Source organism: Oxyura jamaicensis, chromosome 4 (genome assembly GCF_011077185.1).
Source record: "Oxyura jamaicensis isolate SHBP4307 breed ruddy duck chromosome 4, BPBGC_Ojam_1.0, whole genome shotgun sequence".
Taxonomy (NCBI): Eukaryota; Metazoa; Chordata; class Aves; order Anseriformes; family Anatidae; genus Oxyura; species Oxyura jamaicensis.
This window is the reverse complement of record NC_048896.1, coordinates 83,190,897-83,200,827: the sequence shown is the minus strand read 5'-3', so window position 1 is coordinate 83,200,827 and position 9,931 is coordinate 83,190,897. Positions and strand designations below refer to the sequence as shown.

Genomic DNA, 9,931 nt, shown 5'->3' with positions numbered 1-9,931 from the left:
CTTATGTTGTGGTGCCCAAAACTTCCCTTGACAAGCTAGCCATGCTGTGCCTGATGCACCCTGGAGTACGGTTGGCTCTTTAGGCTGACAGGGCACACTGCTGGCTCATATTCAATTTGCCGTTAACCAGAACCCTCAGATCCTTTTCTGTTGGGCTGCTCTCTATCCTCTTGTCCCCCATTCTGTAAACACAGCTAGGATTGCCCCATCCCAGATTCAGTATCTATTTACTCTCATTAAACTTCATATTTTTGGTGATTGCCCATCCCTCTTATTTGTCAAGATCTCTCTTCAAGGCCTCTCTACCCTCGATGGAGTCAACAGCTCATTCTAATTTAGTGTCATCTGCAAACTTACTCAGTATACCTTCAAGTCCTGCATCCAAGTCATTTATAAAACTCCCTAAAATAGAGTCCTGCAGAACCCCACTACTGACTGGCAGCCAGCATGATGTAACCCCATTTACTAAAACCCTTTGAACTGGGCCTGTTAGCCAATTGTTCACCCATCATATTATATATTTGTCTATCAGTATGCAGGACATTTTGTCCAGAAGGATACCATGAGAAACAGTATCAAAAGCTTTGCTAAAATCCAAATTATTTAAGTCAACTGGCTTCCTTTGTTCAACTAGGTGGGTAACCTTGTCATAAAAGGAAATTAATTTTGTTAAAAAGGCCTTTCCACTAGGGAATTGATGTTGGCTATGACCAGATGCATTGGAAAGATGACTACATTGTCTTTCCGGTGTTCTTTAACAATTCCCAGAATAATTTTCTCCAGAATTTTACCAAGCGCTGAGGTGAGATTGGCAGGCCTTCTTTCTTGCCCTTCTTGAAAACTGAAACGACATTTGCCAGCTTCCAGTTGACAGGGACCTCTCCAGATTTCCAATACCATTAAAAAACAATTGACAGAGCTCTCACAATGACATCAGCCAGATCTCTCAGTACTCTGGAATGAATCCTAACAGGCCCCATAGACTTATATGCATCCAGCTGGAGTATCAAATCCTGCATGAGTTTGGAGTTGGTTGGAGTCTGCCATTCCTGTGGTCATGGTCCATCAACCCCAGGTTCCAGGGATCCAAGGGCCCAGGACTCATCCCACCAGATTTCACTTATACTAATGGTATTGTGTCTCGGGGACTGAGCCAAGGCTTCTAGCTCCTCTTACTTGTTCCTAATGCTGTGTTCTTTGGTGTAGAAACATTTCAGATGTGCTTCATTTTACCCAGCACCTCATGGAGCAGACTGAGAGATCTCATTAGCATACAGTCTCTTGATTTTGTCACGCTGTCCTATAGCTTATCACTGGCAAGCCTATTTTTATCCCTTTACCCCTTCAAATCTATTTTAAAGACCTATCAATCAGCCCTGCTAACTCTTGCATAAAAATCCTTCCTCCCTCAGAGAAAGGTGTATACCATCAAGTGTCAGCAGGCCTGGTGTTGCATGGACCATGCCATGATTGAGAAGCCCAAAATTCTGCCAGTGACACTATACTTGCAGCAACATAGATCAGCTAGGTCTCCCTGCTCATTTCAGTATCGTTTCCTGCTACTGGAAGGTTAGAGGAAAAAAATACCTGTGCATCTGATCCTTTAACCAATTGCCCCAAGGCCCTAAAGTCCCTCTTCATTGACCTTGGCCTTCTTTTTGCTAATTTGTCACTGCCAACGTGAAAAAACAATAAGGGATAATCATCAGAGGGCCGTACCAGGTGAGTGAGTTTTCTGGTAATGTCCCTTACCTGGGCCCCAGGGAGGCAGCAGATTTCCTTTTGTGTTAGGCCAGGTTGGCATATCAGGCCCTCTGTTCCTTTCAGAAGAGTCACCTATGACAACAACTCTTTTTTTTTTTTTTTTTTTTTTTTTTTTTTTTTTTTGTGACAGAGCTTATGGTGGTATGGAGGGTAGGGTGACCCTTCCAACCATGATGGACCTTTCACCACACCATCATTTGCCTGGCCATCAAGTTCCAGAGCCTCATACCTTTTGTATGACGGTACCTGGGAAGGTGAGATTTGATTATATCCAGCATCAGATGACCAGAAACCTTATCACATCAGTTACAGTGACAGATTAAACTGATTAGCAATAAACACTGATGAAATATTCTCCAACTAGTCCCCAAGAACTGCTTCTTGAAAACCTTTCATCATCCGGAGCTAAGCTTTTTATATATTGGCCTGGCTTTAAATATAAAAGCAACTCATCAGAATGCAAAAGAGAATATCCAAAGAAAATGTTTCTCTGAAGCTGAGGAAAAAGCCTGAGTGCTCTTAATTGTCTGACCACACAAATACTTTATGGTAATTATATGCCTTTTAAAAATGTGTTGCTCTCACTCCTTGCATCTGAACAGCTTTGTAGTAGCAAATAAACAATAACAACAGAATATCAGCTTTCATTGTGGGTGGAAAGACCTTATAACACTGAGCAATAAAGTGATAAAATCAGTGAAACAGGAACTCTCCCATTGCGTGTGTCCACACACTGCTTGCACGGCGGCCCTCTGCCTGGTGAGGACTCTCCCAGTCCTGCAGCACAGATAAAGAAGACTGAAGTTCAGGGCTGTGTCAGGAGAGCAGGTCTCATGTTCCATAGCAGGTTGTCTGTAAAACAAAACAGCAAAAAGGGGAGAAAAGACACTCTCAAATGACTTCTACTGAAGAAGCCAGTCTTCCCTTTTCCCACCCTGAATGGCTTTTAAAAAAAGCAATAAACTGAAATATGTGGGGTTTGTGAACAACATAATTAAAAATAGGTCATGAGGAAAATAAGAGCTTACTCTCTTAAACAAATGATCACAATTAATCACCAAGACCAGAGCCTGGCTCCTTACGAAGTGCATGCTGGAAGTATCCTCACTGCAGAGAGCAGCCTTGCGGGCATTAATAGAGGAACTCCCCATGCTGATGGGCTTGCCAGCAGGCACGGCCGTGGTGGGATCCAGCCGTCTGTGGTTTAACATGATCCATCAGCTGATCGCTTGTTCTGCTGCAAGGCAGATCATTGACACCATTCTGGTTTCATCCATTGCCTCAAAGCCAATTTCACTCCATATAAGCGCTTCATTCAGAGCACAGAAAAAATACATTAGCGAAACAATATAGTGTACTGTACAACAAGGATTTCCTGCACTGTAACTCTACAGCTCACCAGGCGAAAAACACTTCTTTTTATTCTAGTTCCCCAGGGTGCTACATGGAGACACCAATCCTGAGACGGATTAACTGTGGCGCTTTCATCAAGAGGAACTTGTCTTCACTATGACTTTGGAACAGAAAGGACGTGCTATTACCCTCTGACTTTGAAAGAGAAAAGCTTTCTACCTACATTCCTCACTTGCTTCCAGAGTTTAGTTTGTAGGGATTAGAATTTGCTAGATATAGCATAAGCCTCTTTCAAAATACTCATTTCAGGGAAGACGGAGATAGCTTTCAGATATCTTTACTGGGTGTTTATTAGTCTTAAAAATAGGTAAATCAGAATGAAAGGACTTTTTATTTTATTTTATTTCATTTTATTTTATTCTCTCTGTGGCTTATTTGTAAGATTTGCCATTCCAAAGCAACTTTTTATTTTTTTTTTTTTTTTTTTTTTTTTTCTCTAACCAACAGGTGAGTTTGCAGATACTTTGATCTTTGATTTTGAGAACCTGACTTGATCCATGTTAAAAGGAGAATAAAATTTCTGGCACCAGGTATCTCCTGCATGTCAAGGTTTCTGAAAAAGTGTTTCAGTACCTGGCCACACTCCTACTCCAGAAGTGATATATCCCATGTGATTTGAATGCTGTCACTAAGATTTCTGATAGCAGCCTGGACTAGATTTGCTGGGTGGTTTTGTATGATCATTTTTTCTATGTAATTATATAGAGCAACAAGAATACAGTGACTAGCTGATGCTATGTAGTGAATTGGAAAAAATATGCACAGAGGATAGAACAGAAGGTAACATAATTCAGCAGATACTGCAGATAAATATTAAATAAGATGGATGGGTCTGCTGGCATAAGTATGCAACAGCTCCTGCTGAAGTCATAGTAAGAGCAGAAATCAGCGTATGAAATTCAGTAACATTTGCAGAGACACACCACTTCATTCAATCACAATCTACAATACTGGATTCAACGTTATTAATGCTGTAATTTTTTCTCATTGTAGAAATTGTCTTCTTTCTCTAGTGAGGCATGTTTTACTATTAATAAAATGGCTGAAAATGAAACCAAGTGTCTCTGAAATTAAACTGATTTTGAAGTAAACTGCATGTGTCCATACCTGTATATATATACACACTGATATAAAAATAGGTTAATTTTTTCTTCATCCATGTCATTTTCGTATTCACTATTTAACAGATACTTTTTTTTTTTTTTTTTTTTTTTAATGTGCCTGAATATGCAGTTTTGTGTAAGCAATTTTAAAGGATAACATTTCTGTAAGTGGACATTCAAGCAGGAATGGAATAAAATATTACATTTGTCTTGATGTGGAATTGTTTTTGTTTTATATGTCTCATTAAGACTTTCCAGAGACTAATGAGAATTACATTTGAATAAATGACAAGATAATTAATATGTACCTGTTTCCATTTAACAGCAACATTTCTTTACATTGTATTATTATTATTAAACATTAATATTGTGGTACCTTTTACAGAACATTACAGAGAAGCAGCATACACAGATAATACTTTTTTGCTTTGCATTTATGGGCCTTTATTAACTGTATCAGTAGAAAAATCATTACATTACTTCAAAATGTCAAGAACAATATATTAGAGAAAATATACAAGTTATCCCACTCTTTTAATAAACTCCCAAATTGACATTTTCCTTATTATCAGAACATCTTCTCCTGTTGGCTTGAGGAGGACCATTTTACTTGGTCTAAGGTGACACTATACATTCTTACAACAACAAAAGAGTTTGTTTTAAGAGCTAAACGTGTCCTTTAAACTTCCCAACTAGTTTCACAAGTGATCTGTTTTCAAGAAGATATTAGACAACTTAGAAGAACAAATGTTTTTAAAAAAATCAGTCATTTGTTCTTCCATTTATCCAAGGTAACAAACTAAATTAAAACCTTTTCAAAATGAGGACATTTAAAATTTTTACTCTGATAGCAGACAGAAAAACAGTTTGTGGCATACATAAAATATTGGTTGCCTAAAATGTGCATAAGCATATCTATATTTTTCCTGTAGGTTACAATACATAATTTTCTTATTAACTATTTAGTTTTTAAAAGAGTGTTCCTTGGTTATTGTTTGTCAAGAAATTCAGTATGCATAGATATTGCAGTAGCAAAATGGAAATTCTTAGAGCCGATTTATCTTCTGAAGAGAAGTCAGAAATTTTAAAATCTTAAAATGTGGAAATGGAAATGACAGAGCATGAAGGAGATCTTGTTTACTTTCAGAACTTGTAAACTTCATTGAATTATGGCTAAAAAATCAAGAACAAACCCAGTCTTCTTAATGTACAGGTGTATAATGGGAATCATTCAATTTACAGCAGCAGAACCAGGATAAGAACCTGGCCCCTGAGCCGGCAGGAATACCATATGATATCTGAATGGTAATTTTCTCTGTATGTTCAACAATAATGCCTCAGACTTGACCTTTGGCTTTGTTGTCACCAAGTATTATCATATGTATAATTTGACCTCTCTCAGTTGCATGAATGCTTGGCCTTGAACTCCATCTAACCTTCTAGGAGCTGTAAAGATAATTTCTATACATTTGCAATAAGGTCTCTGATTTGACCTCTGACTCAAATGAACAATAATTTCTTAATATTCCCATTCCTCCTAAGACTATTTCCCGTAATAGTATAATAGTAAGGCAATAAAATGTCCTTCAGTGTGAACTCATGTTATTCTAAATTTTGAAGGTCTGTGCTTCAGGGCATGCACAGTTCATTGCATTTCTGTGTTGTCAAAAGACACTATCAGGGCATCAAAAATTTCCAGAATTTAAATCAAGTGAATGAAAGGACAAAAATGACATTATTTAACTGTATCTATAAGCAGACAAAACTAAAGACGATAGTAAGACTTATTTAGGAATGGTGAAACAAACAAACAAACACATATCTTAGCAATAGCAGAAGACCAGTAATAATGCATTTCTATGGAACATTTCTATGGAACAGTTTTAAAGCAGAAAAGTATTCAAGGACCATTTCAGTTGTACTTTTTGGGAAAAAATATCAATTAATTATAATCAATAACAGTAATCAATAATAAATGAACATCATTGTATTCTGCACTGAAATATAGTAACAGTGATTTTTTTTCCCAAAAAAGACTGGCAAAATTGTATACTGTAGTATTTTCTTCTACAATTAGAAAGCATGTTGATGTCATTAATGAAATATTTAATCCTGTTACCTAGACTAGACATTCAGTACAAGAGCACAGTCATTGTGCTGAATTCAGTGACACCTGGAAGAGCACATGACTTTTGTTTTGTGCCAGCATTGGTATAAAAAAAAAAAAAAAAAAAAAAAAAAAGAGGAAAAGACAAAGTCTTGGAGCTTGCTTCTTGCCATGCTTGCCTCTGCTCCTTGGTGGGCACTGCAGCACCCATTATGAAGGAGAAAAACTGGTGTTTTTTCAGGTCTCATCCCAGAAAGCTGCACGCAAGCAGGCAGGCCTTGGCCAGGGACTATTTGCAGTGGTGCATTTTGAATTCAGGCCACAGCCCCATTTTTTCTGCCCTGCTGCAATTTTCCAGATTTCAGGAAGTTCAGCAGTCTCCTATAGTTAGTATATCTACAGGACAGATGCCTGTCCTGTTTGATTCTCTGTTTGGTAACTTGGGACAAGCTGGTGGCAAATGGAAAGTACTAACAAACATTTTCAAATGATAACCAGATGGTAACAAATCTGCAGTTTGTGAAAGACTGGAAATTTTATATATATATATATATATATATTTTAAGTGAATAACAAAGTTATTTGCAGTTTATGTGTCTTATATGCCTTGGATGATGATGGACTTTTCACTCCATTTGTAAAGAGTGAGATGCTTAGAATAGCTTCTCAAATAAAAGTCCCTGAAAAATTGCACTAAAAAAATCTTAGAATTGATTGAAGATTTTAGGTCCATTGGTATTAAGTTTTAACAATGTTGGAACACAAGAAAAATGCAAAATATTAGAAGTGTGCAAAGGAGATATGACCATATTTTAAATTGATTCAACATGATGACTTACAGTGTATGTGCTACACATGCACCTTTAGCAGATGTGCCATACTGCAAAATAATTCTTCCAACTACTTGACTTTCCTTCAGCACTCTATTTCAAGCCAAATTTTGCTTAGAGTGAATGTTAATGGGTCATACTCTACTTGATGTACAGTATAAGAGTTTTCATTTTTCATGCAGCTATACGCAAAGTATGAATGTTTGAATATTGACAAAAATAGAAAACTCATATTTGAAGGTCAGTAATTCAGGAACTTGGCCCTGTGCAAATGTTATGTAAAAGATATATACTTACGATGTGGGCTCATGGATGGGATAAATGCAACAACCACCATGGGACAATTGAAAACCATACAGGAAACAGTGACTGAACACCAGCTGCCACACATTGCTCACATTTAGCTGGTGTCAAGGCAGAGAAGATTTTTGGGAACATGAAAGGACTTTGGCAAGACCATCTGCAGCCAGGACATTAATGAAAGGAACTCTGTGGAAATACACCTGCATTTACCTTTGTGCCATGACATGGATCTACAGTCCTCACTGTGTCTTCTTTTTCAGTGACCCCAAAAACCATCCCTGCACATGCTATGTGGAAGAATCTCCATGCATCCTTTTTAATTAGGAAACAGGAAAGATATTTTTGTGTGTGTGTGTGTGTGTGTGTGTGTGTCTTGAAAAGGTGCTTCTGGAAAACTAATTTGTGTGGCTTTTGCTCTCCACAGCTATTCAAGCCAAGGCTCTTTTGTGAAAATGAGTCTTTTCTACTCAGAGCTGAAGTGTACTTGTTACTGGTAGTAATGCTGTGACATGATCAATGTTGGCTCTCCTCCTTATACAAATTGCTCCTTCCGAGCTATCTGTCTTACTATCTAAGTTTTCTTCCCCACTGCAAAGGCTGGTGACACAAGACTAGCCCAGACACATCACTTGAGATTAATCAGAAGCTTCAGAGCTCAGAGAACAATATAGGAGACAAAGGCCAAATTATTAGTAGAATATGCAAATGGAAATTCAATTCAAAACCTTTATGCTGCTCTCTTTTTTTTGTTTTCCATCAGGGGCTGTATGTATTCTGATCTCAGTTACAAGGATAGCCCTCCATGGTCACTTGGAGGCCAGCTGCTACAGGACAGAGGGGAAGGCTGAGAACTGAAGGATGAAGGTGCCTGTAGCTAATCAGATCTGCCTGAAACATAAAGGGTTTCTTTGGCAACAAGAAAATACTTTGGGTTCTTTAAGATTAGGGAGCTATATTATAGTTGGCCAAAAAAAACAGAACATTCCGAAAAGCTTGGCTCCAGAGTGTATCTCTATCTTGAATAAGCAGATTAAGAATCACTTATTCTAAACTGCTTTCCCAACAAGAGCAAGCCTTGAATGTTTGGCTCAAGAGAAACTAAAAGTGCAAAACCTCAAGGATGAAGCTTTTGTGTTCCTGTTTTGTCAGCTCAGACCTTCCAGAAAAAAATGCAAAATTGACATTGTTCTCTGATCTGAGCACTTGAGACTTTCACTAACTTCATGAGTCCTTCCAGAATGTCCTCCACTCCCCACTGAAAGTATTCTCCTTGTGTCCAGAGGAAGGAGTGGCTGAGATGTGCTCAGCGGTTTGCTCCTGGTGCTGTTCCTCTCCATCTCTTGGCTTGCAGGGCAACAAGACTCATCATAGGGCAGCAACATGCTGATAGCCAGTGCAAGGGTCATGAAAGGGCATGGGACACAGTTCTTCAGTGCTTTCCTTTGAGCCTCTGAGAACCCATGCCCTTGTGAAGGGAGCCTCTGGTGGGAGCCATCACTCAGGGAGGCAGACCCTTGGCTGCTGTTGGCAGTGTCCTAAATATTCTGGCAAACAAAAATGGGTCTGCAAGGAAATGATGAGATTTACAGAGTCCTGAAAACTTCTGCTTTTAAAAACTACTCAAACTCCTCAAGGTAATTCTAGTCTTTCTTAGTAAAATGTAGATGAGAAGGTCAGGCTGGGAGAAAAATTAGAATTGCTGATAAAGCAGGAGACTCAAAATGCCCAGAGCTGCTGGGGGACACATCCAAGACCACAATTCAAGCCTTGACTTAATGGAGGGTTCCCAGACAGTCACTGAGGACAGAGGGAGGTAAGGTTAAGACAAACTGCTGTTTCACCCAGATTTATATTTTAATGTATGTGCTAATTAACAGGAAACAAGACAGGTGGTATCACTGTTTCTCTTCTTCCTCACTACAGACCTCATGGTTTGTTCAATCCTGCCTTATTTCTCATCATTATAAACCAGAGCTTGCTCTCATTCAGTTACCAGAGAGGAACTGAAGTGTGATGCAGGCTTGCTCAGGGCCTTTTCTTCCATCTGGAAACACAAGTCTAGAGTATCCCAGGTGCCTTGCCCCAGAAAACTGTATTTCAGGCAGCAAAATTCTACTGGTTTCTGCTGGGAAGATGGGAAGCTGTGCTCTATGCTACATTCACTCCCTCCCACTCATCTGCCTTCATGCATCTCACCAACATCCTCTTTGGCAAAAGGGTCAGCCACCTTGCACTCACCATGCAGCACCGTGGGGCAAAAGCACATATTGGGCAAACTACAGCAGAAGAAAATACATGTTCATGGGTTGTAAGTTTTCTCACCTACTGTTAACCTCAGAATTATCACTGCATGTTAGCAAAGGGAAAGGGAAAGGGAAAGGGAAAGGGAAAGGGAAAGGGAAAGGGAAAGG

The 9,931-nt window shown here is 38.9% G+C and overlaps 1 long non-coding RNA gene across 1 annotated transcript in view; it reads right to left on the bottom strand.

The window, feature by feature from the left end:
- Positions 1-233: 233 nt before the first annotated feature.
- LOC118167235 overlaps positions 234-9,931 on the bottom strand; it is an 18,237-nt gene continuing 8,539 nt past the window's right edge. Inside the window, exon 3 of the long non-coding RNA XR_004751038.1 lies at positions 234-398. This is a non-coding gene — a long non-coding RNA (uncharacterized LOC118167235). The remainder of the gene's footprint in view (positions 399-9,931) is intronic.